This window comes from Mchenga conophoros, linkage group LG13, assembly GCF_057382185.1.
Source record: "Mchenga conophoros isolate Kocher_MC1m ecotype Shallow Benthic linkage group LG13, M_conophoros_male_GT1.1, whole genome shotgun sequence".
NCBI classification, from domain to species: Eukaryota; Metazoa; Chordata; class Actinopteri; order Cichliformes; family Cichlidae; genus Mchenga; species Mchenga conophoros.
The window spans coordinates 8,529,931-8,554,209 of record NC_140538.1 but is presented as its reverse complement, the minus strand read 5'-3'; the positions used below and the strand labels follow the sequence as shown (position 1 = coordinate 8,554,209).

Genomic DNA, 24,279 nt, shown 5'->3' with positions numbered 1-24,279 from the left:
TTGAATTTCAGTGGATTTAATCTAAACGTAATAAATTAAGAAGTGGAAGAAGAGTTTGCAGCAGAGCAGGCTGACATTTGGCTGTCACTATCACACTTGGAGATGGTCACTGATTCCACGTCCTTACCTTAACCCTTCAAAATGCAGATGGTGGGCAGAAAGACAAGGAGAGAAGGTGATGTCTGGCTCTTATCTCTGTATCTGGGTCAGTGTTTTGTCGAAGCATGGAAGGGTGAGATTGGGCTACAGTGCTGAGACAAACTAGTGCTGCACACCACAGGCTTTAATGTTTGATAATTTGATATCAACCATGTATATGACGTGTTTAACTGCTGTTAAACATATTGTTGTAAGCCTTCATGGCTTTGAAACTACAGTCTTTACCAGGGAGCACAACAGGAAATTGGTAAAACAGGAAAGAGGGGAAGACACAGACACCGTCGTTGGAAGAGAAAGTCTGGATTTCAGGAAAGCATCCATCACAAGTCAGGAGCAGCGTCAGCTTGGATGACACAAAATCACATATGGAGTCCTTCTTCAGGGACAGACAAAAGTAATTAGCTGGGCTCAGATACTGACATTTTCTGTCCTCTAGAGCTGTTTTTCATATTCTTTATATTCTCAGCTCTATTAGATTTACACCGATGATCTGCAGATACAGTAAGTTCATCAGAACAAAGTGTTGTCAAACCAATGAGTTAAAAGGCCAGTTAGTTGGTAACATTTTATGCAATCAGAGAGTTTGTTGAGGTTAGAATTATTTCATCCACAGTCCGTGTAACACATATAACAGCGTTTCTCTTCCATTTCAACTGATCTTTTTTCTCATCATCTCAGAGGAAACCGTTCTAACACTGACAAATACATCTGGTGTTCGGTAGTGTCACCACACCTAACAATTTTGTGGAGTTCTTCTAAACATTTGACCATCGCTTAAATTAGGATAATGATTAGCTGTACTTCAATAAATATCACAATGATAATAGATGTTTGGTGAATTAAGTGCTTGCCCTATAAGAGCTTGATAAAGTGGATATATTGAAAGTTGTGTGACCCTATAATGCAAAACTGTATTTCTTTTTATCCTATTCGACTTTTTTAAGAGTTGAGACACAGGCTAGGTGATAGACATGTTACTTGTAGATGTGTTTTGAGGTAAAAGTAGTTATGCAAATGTCTTTGGAATTTTAATGCATAATTAGACACAAAATTTTAAATTAGCCCTAAATGAGAATTTTTTGAAAAATCTTTTATCCTGCTAGACTAAATGCTAGTTGAGTAGTTTCAGGTGTATAAAAACAAAAATAGTCTATGTGCAGTTTTTATTTCTAGAGCTGACATTATACATGTTAACCAGATGGATGCCCTTGCCTCACTCTCTTTGCTTAATGTACCATGAGGCCTTCTTGAGAGTTGATTCTCACTCAAGACTAAAGCTGCAATTACAACCCCCGTTTGTACACACTTGCAAGCTGTGTCAATACTGATCCAAAACACTGCTGCACTCCTGAGAGCTGTACTCTCAGCACTTGCTGTGACAAAGTCCAACTTAATGTTTTCTCCTCTGTTCATGTTTACATACAGAGGACATGGCAGCCTGCCTCCTTCAGCTTCATGGTAATAAGCTGCTATCGCCCTAGTTTTCTTAATATCACATTAGAATTTCATCTCAAGGGGAGGAAGCACTGAGAGTGTCAGAACGTTGTATGTTTAATGAATAAGACTAGGGAAAAGTGTCTTAATGGTTGCATTAATGCTCTCTTTTTTGTCACCGTCCCTCTGTACATATTGTGCATAATATCAAACACGACCTGATTCTTGCTCTATTTCCATAACGCCCCTCTGGATCTTGGTGGTATTTTGTCTCATTTTGTGCTGCATCTGAAAGTAGAGGGCAAAATGAGGCCTGTCTATGAATCAGTGCTACAGATAACTGGTGATATTATACACTGACATCCTTTAAAGAAGACTTTAATGCAAGCACTCAATGCATGCCAATTTAAAAGGCATAAATAATGTAAATACATTTTAGATCTTTTGAAAATCTAAAGCTTCCATCCAAAAGCAATTTGCTATATTAACCCAGTCTAAATGATCTTTTTTTTTCCTATCTTGAGCTATTTAAAATAATGTTAATAACAGTGGCAATATTCATGTTATCTATGCCAGCTTTTATAGTGTCTAACTTTAAATAGGCTACATGGCCAAACGTTAATGGCACCCACTGTTAGAATTTGCCTGCAGTGATTTTCTTCCATTTAGCCATTATAGCACTACTGAGGTCATTGCTGTTGGATGATGAGGCCTGGCTCACATGGCATATCAGTCACTCCCAGAGCTGTCATATGGCACCGATATCATGCCATCGAGTTTTTTGCACACCCTAATCAAGATATTTCTTTTTGTATCTTTGTTTACTTTGGTTTTTGGATTTTGAAACCACAGAGAGTAGTGCACAAACAAAGTGTCACATAATTGCATTGCATTCAGTTTCACCTAACTGGAAGTAATGGGCCTTACTATAATCATGATCAAGTCAGTGTCAGCAAACTTCTTTTTTTAAACAGTCTGAACAGGGTACATGTAACTTTGACATGCTAACAAGCATTAACAAAGGCTAGACATGTAGCAGGATATCTATGACCACTAGAAGCAATGCTTTTAAAGTTTAATCCATTATTTACTTCAATCTGGACCTTACTGTGTCTTTGATCTACCATTCGACACCAAACACGAGCTCTACAGCCACAGATAGCTTGCCATGTTTTATTTATCTCTAATTAGCTGCTCATTCAAAATCATGAAACAATAGACCAGAATAGACATAACTGACTCCTGCATCTAGGCCAATGTTTAGTCTGGGATACCAAGGTTGATCTACCTCTCTGTATTTGATAGTGCCACGATCCATTATTCACTAAAGATCAAATTTTAAAGCAGGGATGCTGTTCAGTATTAGAGAACTAGGGAAGAAAAGATATCTTTCTTAGTTCTCACATTCTTTTTGTCAGTGCTTTTTAATGCTCTTTCAGTTTCAGTCCAGGCTGAGAAAGGATTTAAGGGAGTTTGGCATTTACATCTGTGAATGAACTTTTTTTTTTAATTTGTTTGATAATTTTCCCCCAACATTATGCCAATAATCTTAGGTGTAACATGTCCTCATATAGTCTTTGTAATGTGCTTTATCCACTGCCTCCAGTGCACAGTATTGCTTATTCTCTATTATCTGCTCAGGTGACATCAAATCACTTACTTAAATAAAAATGACTTAAAGAAACACAAATGATGTGTTGGGAAAAATTGTTTGTAATTATTATTTACACTGTTCATGCTAAAAACATACAGGTACAAATGTACAAAAATAGTATAATAATAATAGACAGTATAGTTTAGATGTTGAGTTAAGCCCTTTTTTAAAAAATAGTTACAGCATACCATCTATAATAGCATATCCTGCAACAGCAGTATTTTAATTGCCAAAATTTTAGTGTCTAATACCCATACAGCTGTTTTCCAGAACTAGACTTTATGAGTCACTATATAAATATTTTATCTGCACCATAAATATCGCCCTAGTCTATGATGTTAGCTTTGGTCAAGTGCTTATTTTGGACCATCAAGAGAGAGCTACAGAGACTGAATTGAGTTTTGGCTCATCTATCTTTTTCACTTTTCACTTCTCAGTCTGTGCTACTTTTCCTCAGCTAAATGAGACTGATGATACAACTGAAAGGAAAAGGAAGCACTAACAGCAATGAGCAAAATTGTGAAACATATTATTAAATGCATTAAGATGTGTCCACAGCGCAAGAAATCATTAAATGTGTAATTCTGGGCAAGTCCTCGCTGTCTAGATTTGCTCTTTTTACCGCTAAAGTCAAATTAAATTGTGCAAACCTTGGACCCGTACTAACTTCTCTGACCCTGATGAATGATTTGTAAAATTCTAGATTCTCCACAGTGTTTACTTTGGATGACTGCAACTTACAGAGGTTTGATAGATGATAGTTAATTTTCCTTTTTTTTTTTCACATTTTTGCTATTTTGGATCCCTCTCTGTGACTGAACTCAGACCTTCCTCCATTGTGCACTTCTCTTTACAGTAATGCTTTGCAGCTATTTTTACTGTGCATTCCTGTACAGACATGCACTAATTACAGTGGTATCTCATAATGGATGTCCTAATGTTTTATTTACCTTATGAGACTTTAATCAGCTCCCTGATTTCCTCTGTTGTTACACACCTTACCTTGAAACATAGCCTGTCTATATCCTCTTATCTGGCAGTGCCCACTGTGCTCACCAGCCTGCTGCCAACAGGAGAGCTGGAGGTGGCAGACAGTGTTTGAGAGGATGTGTTACGTGTGTGTCTGTTTGTGTGTGTGTTTTGAATGTTGCCTTTGTACATTTACACATGCATGTCTTTGTGTGTTTGTACTGCATGTGTGAGTGTCAATGTGTGTGACAGGTGCCAACTCCTATGTCAGGGGTGAGGTCGCACCCTCCCTTCTCAGCCTAGGTGTCTGCAGAGGTTCGTATCCACTCAGCAAATAAAGGGTGAACACCTTTTACCCCTCCACACACACTGATATCTAGAGGCGAACACACCCAACCTGCTAGATGTCATTAGCCTTTACACTAACAGCGATCCCCAAGACAACTTGGGAAAAAAGGCAGGCACATATTTTTAGCAGTGAATGCCAAAGTAAGTGCTGTGCATTTGCTGCTGGGATAGCTATAGATGCCAACTGAGACGGCACCTATTGGCAAAGATTTTTTTACCGAGTGATATATTTAGGTGATGCGTATCAGCTGTTTAGAAAGAAATTTGTTGACACTTTAATTAATCTGCTCTGATAGCATCCAGAGGTGACATCGCAACTTAAGTGTGTTTTTTGGGGTCTACTTGAGTGTTTGTGTAGTGTAGTGTAGTAGAAAACTTTTGTTTTTTCACTCTTGCCTGTTTTAGAAATGCACTCCTTTCCATTCATCTGATGACATTTGAACATATCCTAGCACAAGTCTGAATGCATTTATTAACAGATAAGCACAAAATCATCACTGTACTTTTTAAACTGTTTTGCAGAGAAGTTAACTTGTACTGTTCCAGATTACAAAAGGCTTGTATTTTACTTTGTGCCTTTTTAGGGAATCATTATCTTACATCCTTTGTCTTTTTCTTTTTTTTAAATCAAACAATTCCTGAGTTTTTTCAGCCTCCTCAAACATGCAAGAGAATGGCCAAAAAAGGAAACTTCCCAAGCACATTTCATTCATGGCTCAGCTCTTAACATATTTAAGATCTAATCCAAAAATCTAAAGTATTTTCTTGTCAATAATATATCACCGTATTGCCTAGAGAACAAAAAAAACTAAAGTAGCAACCAAAGATTTATTTCTCTCAGATCAAGCAAACAGTATGTTTATGTTTGTCATTTGTTATTCTTTCCCTTTAATTTACATTTGCTTGATTGTATTTCTTTGTACATCCACTCATTCTTAATTTTTCTACCACTTATCCTATCTTGGGTTGTGGGGGCTGGTCGTTGACAGAGATGCCTAGACCTTTCTTTCGCTTGCCTCTCTTGAGTTCTGGGCATTCACCATGTCCAAAATAACAGCAAACTCCACAACTGACCAATACAGCATTTTCACACTTTTATACTTTATACTTTTTATACTGTCATTGTGGAAATACAGACCCATGCCGTGTGGTATTTACTTGTGTAAACTTATACAGGGTTCCTTTTATCACTTTTAGCAGATTAAGCTGTAAACAATTTTCCTGAATGTCATTAAGTGTTCAAAGAAAACATGCAAAAATAATAATTCAGGCTGAAGAGCTTGTTGTTTGCTATGTATTCCAGTTATTTCCGGAAATGCACTGAATCAGGAACCTGGAAAAAAGTTGCTAATTTGGAAATGTGTGTTCTTTTTTGCATGCTGAGACTGTCTTCAAAACTATTTTATAAAAACATCATGCATATATGTGCAGATTTCTAGCATATTTAACATTTAACTGCATGTAAAATTGTGTGATCAATTGATGTGTTGACCTGATATAACTTGACAGTATGTGTTAATGAATGGCAGGAGTAGATTGAATTTGTTTCAAATATTTATATCTGGCACAAATTACGGGTAAAATCCATCATACAAATGTAACAGGTGTCTAAAATCATCAGCTTTCTCTCCAGCTGCCAAGATATATTCTTTTTATTCTCTTTATAACACCAGGGTCTCCTCTGAGAGTGGTGTCACTGTTAGACCCCATATATTTACACTATATTTCTCTCACACATTCCTTTTCAGTGAGCCAGGCCTTGAGCTGCCAATGGAGGATGTGAAGTCAAGCCAGGGAGCCAAGGCCACTGTCAGCTCTCTCAGTGGTTAGAATAACCCAATAAATTCTACAGGGAACTGGGCTGGGACTGGACCAGTGCTGGCAAAGAGTATCAGTGAGAGGTAAGATGATAGATAAGGGAGTTTTGTTTTTTTTTTCAAGTGAAGTTAAATATATCAAGAAAAGCAGATAAAATGAAACCAGAGATGTTTTAATATTTTGATATGTAGTTAAAAAAGGTCATTGGTTTGTAGATAACCTACTTTATTACCTGTGTGCAAAACTGTTACCTAAGAATTAACTTTTTAACTTTATTATGAGTCTGTAATATGTAAGAAATAGTCAATCAGCATTTTACTCAGCGCTTTTCTTCTTTTGACAGTGTCCTTAAGGTTCATGCTTTATTTTTAGGCTCTCAGGGTTTAGGCAACTTCTGAAAATAGAAACTGCAGCATTTCAAATTATATTGCATCCACAAGGCCACCACTGTTGCTGATGAAAACATTAGTTCCATGATTCTAAGCCCTTGTGTTTGTATATATGTACAAACACACACACTTATACTGGAAGTGGCTCATTCATCCCTTTTAAATTTTACAGGCACATTTTACAGATAACAATTAAAACCTTTTCATTTAGTTTTGTTCCAAAGCACCAGTCTTTTTTTAAATTATATTGTGTGTAGTCATACATATCAGTTGGTTCTGCAGGACCGATCATAATTGACACCAATATGCCTTGCAGTGTTGGCTGGATCCAAGGTATTGCCATCTAAAGTAAATATTTTGTTAGACACCATATTGGTAAGATTTCTAGGACCAAGTACAGCTTTTGTCTGAATTTAGAAATTGGAAGTTAGAGGTCATCCAGGCCTTTAAGTCTTTAGACATGCCTGTAGTTTAACTAGATGATTTGTATCGTCTGGCTCAATGGACAAATGCAGCTGGATGTTTTTTGGATACTGATGAAAATATATACAGTTTTTCAACTAGTATTACCCAAGGGAAGCATGTATACTGTAAAAACTATTGGTCCCAGCACAGAACTCTGTGGAACTCCATGACTAACATAAGTGTGTGAGGAAGACTCCCTATTTACACGCACAGATTGGAATCTATGAGATAGATGTGATTCAAACCACTGAAGCACATTTCCTTGAATATCAACATGGTATTCTAAATACTGTAGTAAATATTGTGGTCAGTCGTACTGATAACGATACGTCCTGTTAAAATTCAATTGCACAGAGGTCTAACAGGACAAGCACAGCGATGGGTCTACTGCCAGAGGCTATGAGACAGTGTACTTCCACTGAAACAGAAAAAAACACTGAACAGAAGCTACATTTTAAAAGGAATAAGCTGGCTACCTCTACACTTCATTTTAAAATCTATCCATTTCTATTCATTATTCTTAGTCGCGCGTCCTCAGTGTGTGCCTTTGACACGTGTGGAAGAAGGACACAATATCAGCTTTTCTAATTACTTATTGGTCATGATCAATTAGTAACATTTGAAGGCACTAAGGTACCCTTGTGTAAATACACTGGTGAAGTTCAACAGCCATCACGGTTGACAGTTAAATTGGCCTGTCACTGCCAGGCCCTTCATTAATCTCAACTTGTCATTCTTGTTTATGCTGGTTATAATGGCTTTGTTGGTGTGTGATAAAGTCTGCGTGTGTGTGTGTGTGTGTGTGTGTGTGTGTGTGTGTAGCCACAGGGCAGCCAAATCAGATGTGTGATGTGTGAGAAGTTCGAAGATGTGTGTATATACATATGTGTCATATGCACATGTGTGTTTATTTGCATGAATTCATATATGTACATGTGCAGGAAGTGTATATTTTCTGAGTGCATAAGTGTGTTGTGTGGAAATCTTTTTAATCGCAACTGTCATGTTGAAGCCAGTTGGCACCCTCCAATGATTACCTCATGTGTCCTTGAGTATTTTCTAAATTGTTCCGAGTTGTTTAGAGCCGCTCCAAATGACTTTCATAATCATGTGGTAACGTGGCCATTTACACCATGTGAGAAAATTCCTACTCACTTAAACCTACCTTTACACTGATTGACTTAGACAGAAAGGCTATTGTATGTACATTTAGTCTGTAATCTGCAATCCTCTCGCCATTTCCCCTTAGATTTCCTTAAGTGTTTGCCTCAGTAAAACTTTAAGTTGGGGAATAACTATTTAATTTGCTTTTGATTATTAGTGATTTTATTGGTTAACTAAGCACAAATGGGATCACTTAGTGAGTGATGTTAAGCCCTAGGAAATAAAACGCACACACATATACACACACAATGAACAATAGTTAGAACGACGTACGCACAAACACGCTCTTGTACTGCTGACCTTTCACCTTCTTCACTGTCTTCTGACCACCGCCTACTGTGACCCCCTCCACCTTCTCTTGGCAAAAGGGTACTTTGGCACTGCCCCCTTTTCTCTTTCCCCTCGGCCTCTTTGTTTTTCAAAGGGTGTATCTGACTGCAGATGAACAAAGGATCATGTGGGTGCTTGCAGGCACAGGCTTGCCCTGGTTTGTATTTACATATAAATGTCAGCACCTATTTTGTAACTTGTCTCCTATACGGAACTTTCATCACTGATATGATGAGTGTGTAGATTTATAAATGTCTGTGCAGTTATGGTGTGTGTGTGTGTGTGTGTGTGTGTGTGTGTGTGTTGCATGCTGATAAGTGCATAATGAACATTTGTGAGCTTTCTGTTATCATAAATATACAGGGAAGTTATTATTTTTTTCTTTTTCAGCCAGTAGCGCTGATTAATATGTTATTGTAAAAAAATTTTGGATTCAGTAAATGCAAATTATTGGTGATTAAGAAGCTCATTTTTCCTCATTTACTGTGTTTTCTTCCTGTCATCTGGACACTCTGATGCCTTTAAAAGAGAATAGATGTGACTATTGAGGTAATCAAGATGATAAGTTTATGATATCTTTGGTGTAGAGATCTGATAGATTTCTCCAGGTTATTGCAGCAATCAGTAGTATTTACTAATCAAATATTGTTTTCATTTTGATTCTTCATTTGGAGCGCAGCAGGAGAGATTCAAAGAAATTCACTAAAATGTCTCTGAATGCATGTTTTAAAGTTTGACATATACAATTAATTGAATCAACTAATACAAACATTAGGCCCAAACACAATTCCATGTATAATACATTTCAATTCAGTCACCACATGATCATTGAGTTGCACATGCAATAATGGATGCATACCTAAATAGAGGCAACTGTTTGATAAAATGTAAAAAACATATTCACTTAAATGAATATGTAACATAATAGACAGTAGAGTCTTTTTGATCCTGTTGTTCTTTGTTCAGAAAAGGATAATCAACTGAGAATATTTGCACATGGCCGTATTTTTTTACTGTACTTGGCAGACTGTTGGTGTTAGCTATTAGGTCATTTACCTTGATTGGCGTGCACTCACACACAAGCACACATGCACATTAATCCATCATTAGTAAGATGTCCATGCTTGAGTGATCGTTTGTTGAGCAGTTGAGTGGACAGTTAGGAGGAGGGCCATGTTAATGCAGACAGACTTGTCACAACTATGGGTGACTGCAATGGGGACGCAAAGGATGAAGGGACTTCTTACCAATTAAGAATCCCTAATATCAAGTGCTATATCTGAGTTTATACTTATGTCTGCGTCTGTGCTCTCTGTCTGTGAAATATATCTGTCATTGGTGCATTCTGAAATGATCTGTTATTTGTTTTTGTTTTGTTTTTCATTCTTAATAATGGCACAAGATTATGAAAATATAAAAATATCAGACATATCTGACAACACGCAGGGACATCAGAGTCTGTTGATGGAAAGGTGATGTTCCTGACAATATTAACAGAAGAGTTTCTTTTTTATTCAGTCAATGAAAAAATTTGTGTTAGTGGAAGTCTGTTTTTATTCCTTCATTTATTTATTTATTTTTGACTGGATGCATTTATCCTGCTATAGCGTTGATGCTGGAAATGTAATACTTTTCTTCCAAGTTTTTGTTAATTGTAAGAGGCTAACAGCAAAAGCCAATGCTTGACACATTTGACAATCTACTCTTTTGTAGCTTCCGAAAATATTTCAACAGTGTATAAAATGTGTGAATTTAGTGAGCTATCCAAAAGGGTACAGAAAATACCCTCAAATACCAAATTCAATAAATATTTTAATTTTGACTGAATTAAAATTCCTATTACTGAGAATATCATCAAAAAATGTGCACTTCACTGCAAATCACTGTCCTCAAATACAGAAACTATGTTACAGTTGCATTTTTGGAAAAAATACATATACGTGTGTGTGTTTTAATTCAGGAAAATTCTCTTCAGGTTCACTGACTGGTAACTAGAAAGAGGTGTTTGTAATTAAAATCTACATTTAGCAACCCCCCACCCCCAACCCATCACGTAGCCCCATAACAGGCCAGCCACTCTCTGTGCGTCTGGGAACGAGCTGGTGGTGTCCTGCATTCGTAAAGGGAGGGATTCATGAATGGTACTCACACATCAGTATGAGCGCACCGTAACATGTGCATATATACACACTAACCTTGCATATATCTTCACCCTGTGTCTTACTCCTCTCTCTTGTTCCAGCTGAGTAAGAGCAGGCCCGTGTCATTTCACCTCAAGGTGCCTGCTGGGGTCAGAGGTCACGTGTAATGGCCCAGTGCATCTCCTAGCACAGTAAGCCTACACCAGCAGCCGACACACTCCGCTATTCCCTTCTCCACCTCCCGGGCCTTTTATCAAAGCCAATACGAAAACAAGGAGTTTGTGTGTGTGTGAGAGAGAGAGTGGGTTTGTCAAAGATCACATTCAGAGTTTCAAGTTGCTGAACCATAAAGTGAGAAAGAGCTAACTTTCAGCCTACAGCAGTATCTGCACTGTGATGGAAAACAGCCAACATTCAATTAGTCCTAATCGTTTAAAGTTCGCCTCAATGCACTTCTTAAAGTAATAACATAGAAATGAACTTACACGGTATGGCAAAAATAATTTTATTTCAGAAATCTACTTTTTGCCCATTTGAGTCTGTTGCATTGGGTCGAGAAGTCTTTTTAGTAGAATATTTCTCTGTAAAAATAACATCAATAATAACAAGAGAGTACTGATTTCTGAGTTTAATCTTTTAGCTTTAGATCATGACTGAAATAAACAAAAGTTTTAAAGCTTTTCAGTCTTTATGACTTCAAAAAACATTGTAAAAAGTGAGGTCATATAGGTCTGTCATAAAGTTAAAGTTGTTTGTCAAAAAAAAAAAAAAATTCTGGGCTGCTATATGTTTTTGTTTTTTAAGGCAGTTCATGCTGGTTTCTATCCACCGGGCAGACCGTGAGATTTAAATGGTTTGTATATTCTCTGTAGAATCTCTGCTTCTCCAGCAGTGACAAGACACATTTTCAGTGATAGTGGTGTAAAGTTCCCTGCTGCATAGTTTGATGGGATATTTGCATGTGCTTAGTAATTTATTACACTGTGTGCTTTTTATGAATGTGCATGTTATTACACTGTGGTTGATGGTGGCAGTTAAAGAGTAGGGAAAGTGTCAGTGTTAAGATGGAGAGGGGATGAATAATGACCTCTGTAAAAATTTGAATTATGGTTTGATACAACATTGGTTTAACTTCCTCTTTATTTTTACACAAGGTCATGTCAGTATTATTTTAAATATATTGCAGTCCTAGAAATGTAACACTGTGGTCCTGATGGAGATTAAAAAATATATATATATATACATGCTGCATTTATTACGATCATGTTAACAAGTGTCCAGGGTCCATATTATCTTGCTTCTGCATCACACATTGTGCATCAAATTTTATTATTTTTATACTTATTATTATTAGCAATCGTAGTTTTTCAGTTATTACCATGGTACAAGTCTGTTGCAAAGAAAAAGAGTACACGAGCAAAATAGCATTTAACTGTTTCAACAAATGAACACTAATTATTCATTTAATTAAGTATTGTCAGCTCATTTCAAATAACACAGCAGTCATTAATCTTTTACACTTACTGTCAGGTTTGTTCCTGATAGAATGACTTAACTTGAACTCCCTGCCTCATTCTGCCTCCTCTCCTGTTCTCACCTGTCCTCACTTTATGAAAAGATGTTTTGCTAATTGCATCAGTAGTGTGGAAACTTATGAATGTACCTGGTACTTTTAACCAATAGGTGAAAGAATACTGAACTCCTGCTTTGTGATTATCACAAAGCCATTGTTATTTTATTAAATTATCTGTACATTTTTTAAATTATTTATTTATGTATGGGGTCGGCAGAGTGAAAGAAATGTTAGAAACAATAATGTCTTTTGTCTGGGGCAGAAGGGGTTATACGCTGTTACTTTCACTTCACTTGCTGTATAGCTTTTTGATATGTAATGTGTAGCTGCTCTGTGTAGCTTTGGTTTTGATTGAAAATTAAATTCTTTTGAGATTTAGGATAATTAAGGCAGGATAAAGCTTAAAATTGTTATATGGAGCATTTTTTGAGTATTTGAATTCTTTCTACTTAAAATCAGTTAATAGTTGACAAAAAAGCTGGTTTAATAAGCCCAGTTTTAGTGATGCCAACAAAAATGTTATAGTTGTACAAAGTTTGTCTTTGTTGGGACAATACAAAAATAAAATTTCAAAGTAATAAACATGTATTCACGTACCAAAGAATAAAACTTTAACTTTCTTAATCTAATATGTTACTGTGAGTATTTTACTACTTACTACTTACTGTACTTTTCTTAAAAGATGCTTTTAACAGCTGCTTTCTCTTTGTCTCAGCTGGCAAGTTTTTTTTAAACTATGAGTATGCAAATGTCACATTCCAGCTAAAATCAGCAGTTATCTACCCTCTTTTATATAGTTTACCACAAGTCAATCGAGGGATTTTATAGAGTATATACAGACTTTCCATACATGAAATGTCTTTTTGATCTAATAGATTTTGGCATATTGCGTATTATATTGTTTTTTTTATTTTTTTTTATTTTTTTATGAAATTCGCTCAGAGAAAAGAAAGTTTACCTCTGGTTTCTTTAATGAATATCAAATGTTTTCCTCTTAAAAACCTCCAAAATAGTTTAAAGACATGTTCAGATTGCCATAACACCAATATGGTGACAAGGGCATTCCCTTTACCATACTTCCCTTGCTTTGTTCAATAATGGAAGTCAGTGGAGAAACAGTCAGCCATATGGTCTTTGTAGGTCAAATGCTTAAGACTAGGGATTAGTGTGTGCGTGTGAGTTGTGTGTGTGTGAGGTAGCTATAGCTAACTAAGTGACTCAGTGATGTCATGTACTTGTGTTTTCACATGGGAACCTGATAGCTCTGAACAATCCAAGGCAAGCAATTTTTGGCTCAAGCATACTTGACATAACAGAGAGATAATTGTAGACTTTGTGTCCACGGACCCTCCAGAGATCCGGAGGATCAAACCCCCTAGGATTTCAGACACTTTGATGATGTGTTAATGCCTGGACAAACATTTACCGCCTCAGAGATCACAGACGGAATGATGTAAATGTAGCACAGTTCAAGCTAACTGCCCCCTGATATCATGCGATGATGTAAAGTTGAGATTTTTGACATATTTTGTCCTAACTGTTGCCAGGGTGTTGAACAAAAAATGCGTTCATTTCATACTCTACTTTTACACCTTTGACCTACAGCATCACTATTATAGATGACATAATGAATGATTTTATTTTGTTTAATATAGTAATGGGAACTCCATGTAGTGACTGATCCTGATGAGGTCAAGTAGAACTCACTCGTTATCATTAACGTCTGGATGACTGAGTCGATGATTTTCTGGATAGGAGTTGACACTAATTTAACTGTAATAGCAGATAATACCGGCTATGCTAGAGCCTTAGATTTACTTAACTTTTATTTATTGGTTTAAAACGAAGTGGGAGAACACATGCTATTTTTCTGTAGTTGCATATATTGCTGGCTGGTTTCATTGAGGGATGAAAAGTTCTGCTCTGCTAAAACCAGCTACATTCAAATTTGTACCTTCAGATTAACTAGGAATTTAAAACCCAAGTCTTTTCCAAATTTAGTCAGTAATAGTAGATCACAGTGAACAACGGTAGTTGTATTTATGGGGAAATATATCTTTAAAGTATTTGTTTCTTTTTTTATAAAGCATTCACTTTTTTTCATGCTTCCTGTGCAGAGAAGAAACCTCAGTAGCTTCATATTGTTTTGCACACTGTGAATGTTCTGCTCTTAATTACAATGAAAACCACCAAACAGGTTTTAGAGTCTATTCAGTAAACTTTTATTGTCGATAATTATGACAAAGAATGCCTACCGTCTTAATGTTTCTAGCCTTTGAGAGAGGAAAAGGTGTTGGCTCAGTTTTTTACAAGAAGTATGTTTTAAGAGGCCAGTTGCCTCGAAGCGAAGCTTGAATACCTTCTTGGTCATAAAACCTCTCTGAAATTTGGTAGACTGAAAGAAGTGCAATTTTAAAGCTCTGTTTAAAACTTAACAGTTATCTCACTTGACACCTGGCATTAATGACAAGCTTTGGCAAGTAACTTTTGCTTTACGACTTTGCATACACACAATCATCAGTATTCAGTTACTGTGGCTACCGTGCGTATTATCGTCATTGTAGACACCGAGTGTGTTTCGTATCTTCTGGGGTGAATATCCTCTCAATTTATTTGACCCCCTTTAATGACCAGGAAACTATATTGACTCCAGGTCCAATATACAGGCAGTCTATCTTGGCACCAGTAAAGGCAGTTTTACTTTATTCTAACGACTTCAAAATACTCTCAACATACGTCTTGATGCATTCTCAATCATCCAGGAAAGGAAATCTCCAAAAGTTGATCCTGTTCATCTGGATGTAGTGTTTTGTGGGAGAAACTTGTGTTTTGAACTTGTCAAGGCTCTAACAATGAATTAAAATAATTTCCAGACTAAGCTGCTTGATATACAGTGCATCACTATAGATCATGCAGCTCAGCAGTCACACATGCCAAAACTCATTAGCACAGTGGAACGATGGAGGAAATAAGTTGAATCTTTTTATAAAGTTACTTTTCATGCAGAAAGACAGCTCTGTGACTGAACTTGCTCATTTTAATTACTGCTTTATTTATAATTATCATTACCCATAGGCTAATGCATATTGACTTATGCTATGGCAATGTATGTTGAGAGTCTCCAAAAGTTGATTCTGTTCATCTGGACGTAGCGTTTTGTGGGAGAAACGTTTCGTCACTCATTCAAGTGACTTCTTCAGTCTCAGCTGACTGCAAGTTTCCCCAATCTTATAAACAGTACATTTGCATAATGACTGAAACCAGCCTGCTGAAGGAACAATGGGCTGGGAGGTCAGTTCTTTAGTCTTAATTATGCAAATTCTCATGACCATTGATCATCAACCACTGACCAAAACCCACTGATCAATGGCCATGAGTACCATTCACAGAGAGTTGGGGAATGCCTGCAAACACAGCATTGTAAGATGGCGAAAGATGTACCACAGGCTGTACCCAGGGGAGTCTACACCAAGTCTGTATGGTTTACCGAAAATACATAAACAGGGTGCACGTTTAGGACCGATTGTCTACATCTCCAAGTTTCTGGCTTTGATCCTCAACCTGCTAGTGGGTAGCTCTGAACACCACATCCACAACACCCTGGATTTTGTTGAGAAGAGACAAGATAAGATAAGATAAGACTTTATTGATCCCACAGCGGGGAAATTTTTGCGTCACCTCAGCTCAGGTACAGATATATGAAGGAAATACAAAAATACAATTAAGTACAATCAATGAAAAAAAGTAAGATAATACACTATATACAATGGTAGCATACACAGTATGTGATTATGGATATAGTTGTAAATATGGAAGAAGGTGAGAGATATCATTATGGAGGCAGATGAAACCATGGTCTCGTACGACGTTACATCTCTCTTCACTTGCAATCCAGTCACAGAAGCGTTGGAGGTAGTCCGTAAGAGATTACAGGATGACACCAACCTCAGCAACAGGACCACTCTCAGCATCGACCAAGTGCTTTTGGAACTGTCTTCATTCCACCTACTTCACATACAAGGGTCAGTTCTACAGGCAGAAACATGGGTGTGCCATGGGCTCACCAGTTTCACCCATCGTGGCCAATTTGTACATGGAAAGAAGTGGAAAAGAGGGCTTTGCTATCCTACCCTGGAACACCACCAAGCCATTGGTTCAGATATGTGGATGACACCTGGGTGAAAATCAAATCTCAGGATGTACCACAATTCACGGATCACATTAATTTGGTGGACCAACACATCAAATTCACCAGGGAGGATATGAAAGTGGCAGGTTAGCCTTCTTGGACTGACAGGCTGGTTTCAGTCATTATGCAAATGTACTGTTTATAAGATTGGGGAAACTTGCAGTCAGCTGAGACTGAAGAAGTCACTTGGATGAGTAACGAAACGTTTCTCCCACAAAACGCTACGTCCAGATGAACAGAATCAACTTTTGGAGACTCTCAACATACATTGCCATAGCATAAGTCAATATGCATTAGCCTATGGGTAATGATAATTATAAACAAAGCAGTAATTAAAATGAGCAAGTTCAGTCACAGAGCTGTCTTTCTGCATGAAAAGTAACTTTATAAAAAGATTCAACTTATTTCCTCCATCGTTCCACTGTGCTAATGAGTTTTGGCATGTGTGACTGCTATGCTGCATGATCTATAGTGATGCACTGTAGACAAGTTCAAAACACAAGCAACAATGCCACTAATAGTGTTATAAATAGAAGACACAATATCATTTTAATTAATAGACTCTGTAGCACAGTAGTGCAGGTGGTGCAGGTGATGTACAAGCATTGGCACCAGTAAAACCTCTACCTTCATAGATTTTCCAATTTTGAATTTAGGAATATTTGTTTTATGGTTTTGTTCTCATGTCTACAAAGCAGTCCATGGGTTGGTGTATTGTCCTGCATGTCCTTTTTCACCTGCAAGTATCCTTAAAAATCTGTCATCTTATCACTTTACAATATTCCAGATCATCACTCCACCAAATTCTTGTTGTTGTTGAAATCTGGTTGAAAATAGTGACCATGTAAGTCACTAAAACTCCATCCATTCGGACACATCCAGCGTAGGAGTGTATATCCATATGTGTCAAAAACACTTATATGGATGCAGTCCTTGGGATTACAGTGATATTAACAGTTCCACATTTTCGTTCTTTATCTGTTTTGTGGACTTAAATGTGTATCTAGAATCCAGTTTAAGTCCAATTAATTTATAAAAAAACATATTTTTATAAAAACAAGCAAATTGTAGTTAATTAAATATATAAAAGTTTGCTTAATCACTATATAAATGGTATAGTTTGTAGCATTTACTGTATGGTAATATATATAGTAATATTAGGTTTTAAAGATGGTGAATAGTTGCAGTTAAAATAGTAGTATTGTACATTATATTACACTGTGTGATGATGTGTGTGGGTGTGATAGTAGTCAGTTTAATTGATATACTCTTTACTCCTATCTTACTGTAAGATGTGAATATGTGCTATTATTATTTATTAAAGCAGGCAGATCACGTCTGGCTCATGTTATCTGTCCGTGTAGGAGTTCAGGCTGTTCACTCTGATTTATGGCTGTGGGGTCTAACTATGTATATTTACAGTCTCATGACCTGAAAATGACACCCGCTGGGCTGAACAAGTAGGGGAGGAAAGGGCTTTGGAGGGTCACAGACCGTAGTGCACACAAATATATACAGACACACATTATGTGTTTTTATCCAATATGGTCACATAGGGGCATGCCTGCACTTTTTGGATCCCGTGTCTGCAGCACAGATTATTTATTTTAAAGTGTAGTTAACCTTTTGTTGCATTCTGACTAAAATCAAATGTTAATAATTCTATATGCTTTGACATGCATGTAAAGTGAATGTATTTAGTGGTCAAGTTAGACAAAAAATTCAGTGCAATGGCTGTTGCTAATTAAAGCAACAAATAGGAGTGATCCTGGGAAAAGTGGCAACTAAGAAATGCAAATTACCGCACGTCAACACATCAACAGAATGACTCCTGGAGTCAGACTAGTGCAGATTGAGTGAAGTGGAGGGTAAGAAATTGCAGAGCGTTAAATAAGGTGACAGCTGCATGTTTACAGAACCCAAAGCCCAGGGGTGTGGGTGGCGAGGATTGACACTTCAGCTTCAGATTGTCACGGGCCCATTTCCAAAGAGGCAAATGGTCCTTGGCAATAAGTGAAGTTCACATGGGTTGGATTAAACTGCTGATGATAGTTTGTACCTTTGCAGTGTGGTGATAAAAAGGTTGTGGCCATGTGTTTGTGTGATTTGCATGTCTTTGTCAAGCTCTACTTGACAAAATAAATGCCTTCAATTTCTTTCTTTTTTACATTTCATTTCTGCATTGTCAGAGCATTCTGTTGATAAATGTCTTTCTTTTACCTATAAATTTGCTCTTTCTGCTTCTTTCTCAACTACCTTTCCTGTGCCTCTCATCTGAGTCCATGTTTTTTTTGGAAAGTGCTGGTCTTTAAGCATTCTCCCTCAGAGTAATATTAGAAGAATGCTGTCAATCTCCTGCATATGGTTTAGTTATGCAGCTCCAGCTCCATATAACAATCACAAAGTAATGAAGACTTAAAGTACACCGAACCAACTAGCCTGACTCTGTTCTAGTTGTTCAAAAGCATGGCAGTCCAACACCTCTGAAGTTCACTAATTTAAGCCTCATACCTTATTTGTTTAGCCACAACACAGTCTTTAATTTACTGTCCAAGCACCAACTCTAACATTACGCTCTTTGACTATTTTTGGCAACCCACCCTGTATCCCGATTTGCAGTCTCAAAATGTGTTTTGTTCTCTTCGGTAAATGTACAGGACATGTGAGATTTGTCTTAATTAGTCATGACTCTCGCTCCAAGAATTTAAACTGAAGTATCAGAACTATTTATTTAACTCTACTCTTGTTTTCCTCTCTCGCCCTTTTTTGTGTTTGGAGATTCACAGATTCTGATTGGTTGTTCCAGGAGGAATAAACGATGTGAAGCTGGGCTCAGAGAAGGGGTCGCTGTGTTTTATGAGCCATTAAAGTTTTATTCATCCCTGTACCGAGGCAGCCTTCGGCCATGGGGTCACCATGCTTTAAATAAACTCCCATCATTCCTCTCCCCCCACCTCCCCAATATCTGCCTTCCCACCCCCTGCTCCCCCAACCCTTTCACCCACAGACTTAATGGACTGTTTATTGTTTGATGTTCAAGTCCGACTTCATCATTTTTTCCCTCTCTCGCGCTCTTTCTCTGTTTTCCGCTCTCCACTAGTGTTTAGCGGTATGGAGGTTTGACTGATGCGGTTTGTCCGTGTATTTGTGTTATATGTGTGGTTCATTTTGCGTGTGAGTGCGAGTCCTTGCATGCATGGGCTCTGCATACATGCAGAATGTCTATAAATTCCTTTGGTGTGCCATGGTTTCCTCTTCATAACATCTTCCCTCCACTCGTCTGTTTCATGAGTGGATGCAAGCTTTTACGGCGTATGACTGAATGTTTAGTTTTTAAAAACAAGGAAAGGAAAGCACATCAGTGAACCACACTGTTGCACTAGTGATGTGCAATGTCTTCATTACTTGATCGTGAGCATGGCTACCAATAACCATTTTGAAGCAAAGGTAAATTAATCCATGCTTTACATTTTTAACATATATAATACTTGAGAAAAAGTTTGCTAGAAATCTGTATACATTCTGAAGTTGCACCCTCATAAATGTGGTTGGAGCTTACATGGATAGGAAAGGAAAAAAGTACTGAAACAATAAGTAGATGTACTCAGAAGTACACATTGTTTAAACTTGTGTGACCACTCTATTGATGCATTTTTGGTGTCAAAGCCCAGGTGTCCTGGGGTGGGGGATGCATAGTTGTCTGGTGAGGAAATTAATCTCAAGTAGCACACATTCCTGCAAGATTCCTATTTAATGTGTGCACTGGATTTCTGCTTACCTCACGCTCATTTAAAAAATTGTCACTGCTATAATTTCCTACAGTTGTAAAATCTGTCCTCGTGGAGTTATAAACCAGAGTGCAGTGTTTTGGCATCCAATAAGCAACTTCTCTATTAGTCAAAGTGGACATCTTGGATCTCACCTGCAGTGATATACCCCACTCCTCCAGCTCCTTCCTGTTGTTTAGTCTTTTAAAAAAAAGGAACAAATCTAAATGCTCATCTTTTCATGGGCTTTCTTCACCATATGCTTATCATTTTTACTTTAAAGATGCAGTAGTTCATCAACCTGGAGCTTGCAAAGCACTTTTTGGCCGAGGGGGACAGAGTGATAGAAGAGATATTTGTGAGGGGGGAGAGATGAAGAGTTTGCAGAGTTCCCTTACAAGCTGTGTTACAACTGACCCTATCCTCAACTTTGGCCCATGACCCTACCAGAGATCTGTCATGAGAGAGGGAGCTGCTTAACACAAAATGGAGCCTGGTGCAAGAGTCAGAAAGAGAGAGAGAAACACAGAGAGAGTGGGGAACAGAGAGAGAGAGACAGAGAGAGAGAGGGGGTGAGAGAGCATTAGTGCACACAGAGGACTCATTTATCCGCTCTCTCACTTGACTTCAGTTTTTTCTTCCTCTCCTTTGCTTTCTCTTTTGTTTTCACTCCACAGACACTGTTGCCCTTTCTCCCAATACATCCCGTCTTTTTTCCCTCTGCCCCCCTCCCCTTCCCTCCCAATCTTCTCACCCTCATCTGGTTGATTTTGGACAACAGCATGCCATCATCAGCAGCCACCACCACCACAGGTACGGATTCATGGCGGCAAGGACCAGCAGGATTCTGGGAGGGAATTTGTGAGATGAAGCTTTAATGAGAGCGAGGCCTCGTCAGCCTGGAAGAAATGTATGCTAATGATATGCACACACCAAAAGGACCCTGGGTAGGCAAGGCAAGTGCTGGCCGAGCTCCCGCTGAGCTCTGAGGAAGATGAGCAGCTCAGGTCAGAAGAATAGCAACAAAAACGCCTCCTCCTCCTTTTCTTCTTCCCTTTTCTTCAATCCGCATCCAAAAGGGCAGAGAAAAACTGGTTAACTTAAACCCTTAGAAATGAGGTTGTGTTGCCACATGATGCTGCTGTTGATGTATTTTAGTTTCTGGATTTCTCATTTTTTCCTTTTCTTCATCTTTGCAAGCACATTGACATTGTGGGTTGAATTAGCTGGAGATTAAACACATCTGTGGTTTACATCCAGACTTTCCAGAATTTTAACTGTCATAAATAATGACAGTTAAAAATGAAATTGTGCTCCAGAGAGATGCAATGTGTGTCCTCTAATTGTGCTCAAAGTTGTCTTTAATAATAGAAAAATTGATATTAATTTGTTTTGATACTTCATTTAGAAATTTAAACTCACCACACCCCTAGTTAATAATGGTGTATGGGCAGTATTTAAATGAAATGACCTGTTTTCATTCAGGAATAAAGTGTATTTGTTATTAATTAAGGAAAGATGCTTGTTACTGGAAATAATGTTGCTAAATGCAATTTATATTTATTTCAGTGTTATCAAGTATGTTTCAGTTACTGATTCACATGCATTTTGTTTTTATTATATATTTTAGTGCCAAACTTTTAATTTATCCTGAAATTATGCTTGAATTAATAAATAAGCCATGTATTTTGTAGTAGCCTTTATTAAATAAATGAATATTTTGGAATGCAAGTAAATAATGTCTGATATTTCTGTTTATTTAATGATCAGATCTGTTTTCTGGGGAGACTTTTCAGTAACGTTATTTCCTTTTATCATAGATTTTATTTACAATTGTGCATTAATTTTTTTAAATTATTATTATGTTAACGGGAAAGTAAATAAAAAAAATCACTTCGTTTAAAGCGTCTTTTAGCGCTATATAAAATTATCTAATTCACTTGTTACCAAACTAAATGAACATTTAAGTGTTGATTTAAAAAAAAAAACTATGCAGAATTCACATCAGCACTAACGTTACGGTGCAGTCCCTGCTCCCCTCTCCTCTTCTCTGTTTCTTTGCTCGGAGTATCGCTCCTGCAGGAATTACTGGCCTGTCTGATCTGATTGCCGCTTGAAAAAAAAAGGAAGGAAGAAAAGAAAAACGAATAAAGGACGAAGCGAGACATCAGCGCGACGATCTCGACGGCGTTAACTAGTGATCGTAAAAAGCGCCAGAGTCCAGCCGCATCAGAAATGGAAACCTCTTTTTCCACCGTCGCCTTCGGGGGTGAATAAACAAGAGGAAACGGGATGAGAAGTGGGGAAAAATCCATTGAGTCTTGGGAAGAAAATGAGAGTGGCACCTGATGATGTCGACTTTGACACGTGTTAATTGCTGCTCAGCTCTCCTCATCAGGGAGTCTCAAATTATTTTAGCGCTCCGGGCCACAGCGCCTTGTTTGCTTTGCTGAGGAAAGGAAGCAAGCTGGCCCAAACTTCAAATGGTAAGGCTCGAATCGCTTGGGTAGAATAATCTGATGCTATATATATATATATATATATATGGAAAACAAGAGAGCATGCATAGAGGGAAAAGGATATCTTAAAAAAAAATTAATAAAAATTTTAAAGAGAATTTGCAACTGTATTAAATAAAGCTGGAAATATACTTTATTGGTAGAAGTATACATTTTAAATTATCGAAACACAGTGATGTTTCACTTAATTTCACATCACTTATTTCTTAAATCAAATTGAGTTCATTAAAAATAAAATATAATGCCTCTGTTTGGAATTTGTTTGCTTGGTTGTCAATATGTAAGACGGGAAGATATTTTATTTGATGAATTAGATTTTCTTCTTTTCTCTCTGATAATCCAAGATTTACAGTGAAATATTGCCTCTATTGCTAAATCAATAATAAAGTCAATGCTATTCTCAGATAAAATGGCTTCATCGATAGGAAAATCAGACAAAACTGCTTCACTGCACTTCTGGCTACATTTAAACATGTAAGTAAATAAATAAATCTGACTTGCACCTAATAAAATGTATTCAAAATCTCAAATCCCTTTTCCTCATGTGATTATATTTACATCTGTCTGCAGCTTTGATTTCAGTTTCCTGCTGTATCCTCAGCTTTTACCAACAACGCTCCTCTCAACCAGCATACTCAAATACACAGTTTTACTTCAGTGCCTTAGAGCACCAATACTCATTTTCTCTACTTCACACTTCTTACCTGTTGACATGTATTTATAAGGCCTTGCATGGTGAATTATAAAGCCTTTGTTATTGCCTGGCTTGGGGTTGGCCACTTGTTTATGACACCAGTAATGGTGGTAATTGTTATTGTTGAGATTACCTGTCAAGAGGACCTGGACAGTGAGCTTGGAGAAAGCGTTGCTCTCTTGACAAGGGGTGACAGGGGTGTGGGGAAGAGGATGTGGGGGGATTGGGGGTTGGAGGCGAGGCTGGGATGCCCTGATGACTTCTCCGCTGATAATCAGCCACCGTGGCCTGTGGGATAATTCAGCTGTCAGTGCCACCTAACAGGGCCCAGCATCAGCCGGCCGACCCCAGCTGGCGTCATTCATTTGGACTGAAGATGGGGATGAAGGCCTGAGGAGGGGTGAAGGGATGCAGGAGCAGAGAAATAAGGACAGCGTCTACATATCTGATTGCCAGAGTTGGCCTTTGAATGCAGTAATTTAATTATCATCAAACATTTTTTATAGTTTTTGAAAAAAATGTCTTTTAAATTTTGCTCCTAAAAGTGCCTTTTTCAAATTAACAGCTGATTGAATGTTTAAACCTCGCTTTGGTGAAAAACTGAGGTATTAAATATGTTTTAAATTGTATTTTACATAAGGTCTTATTTTCTTTGTATAAAAAAAC

The 24,279-nt window shown here is 37.5% G+C and overlaps 1 long non-coding RNA gene across 1 annotated transcript in view; it reads left to right on the top strand.

Moving 5' to 3' along the window:
• LOC146560799 (uncharacterized) overlaps positions 1 to 23,778 on the top strand; it is a 58,608-nt gene extending 34,830 nt beyond the window's left edge. The window contains exons 2-5 of the long non-coding RNA XR_014894797.1: positions 6,313 to 6,465; positions 21,078 to 22,886; positions 23,324 to 23,393; positions 23,490 to 23,778. This is a non-coding gene — a long non-coding RNA (uncharacterized LOC146560799). The remainder of the gene's footprint in view (positions 1 to 6,312; positions 6,466 to 21,077; positions 22,887 to 23,323; positions 23,394 to 23,489) is intronic.
• Positions 23,779 to 24,279: the final 501 nt, after the last annotated feature.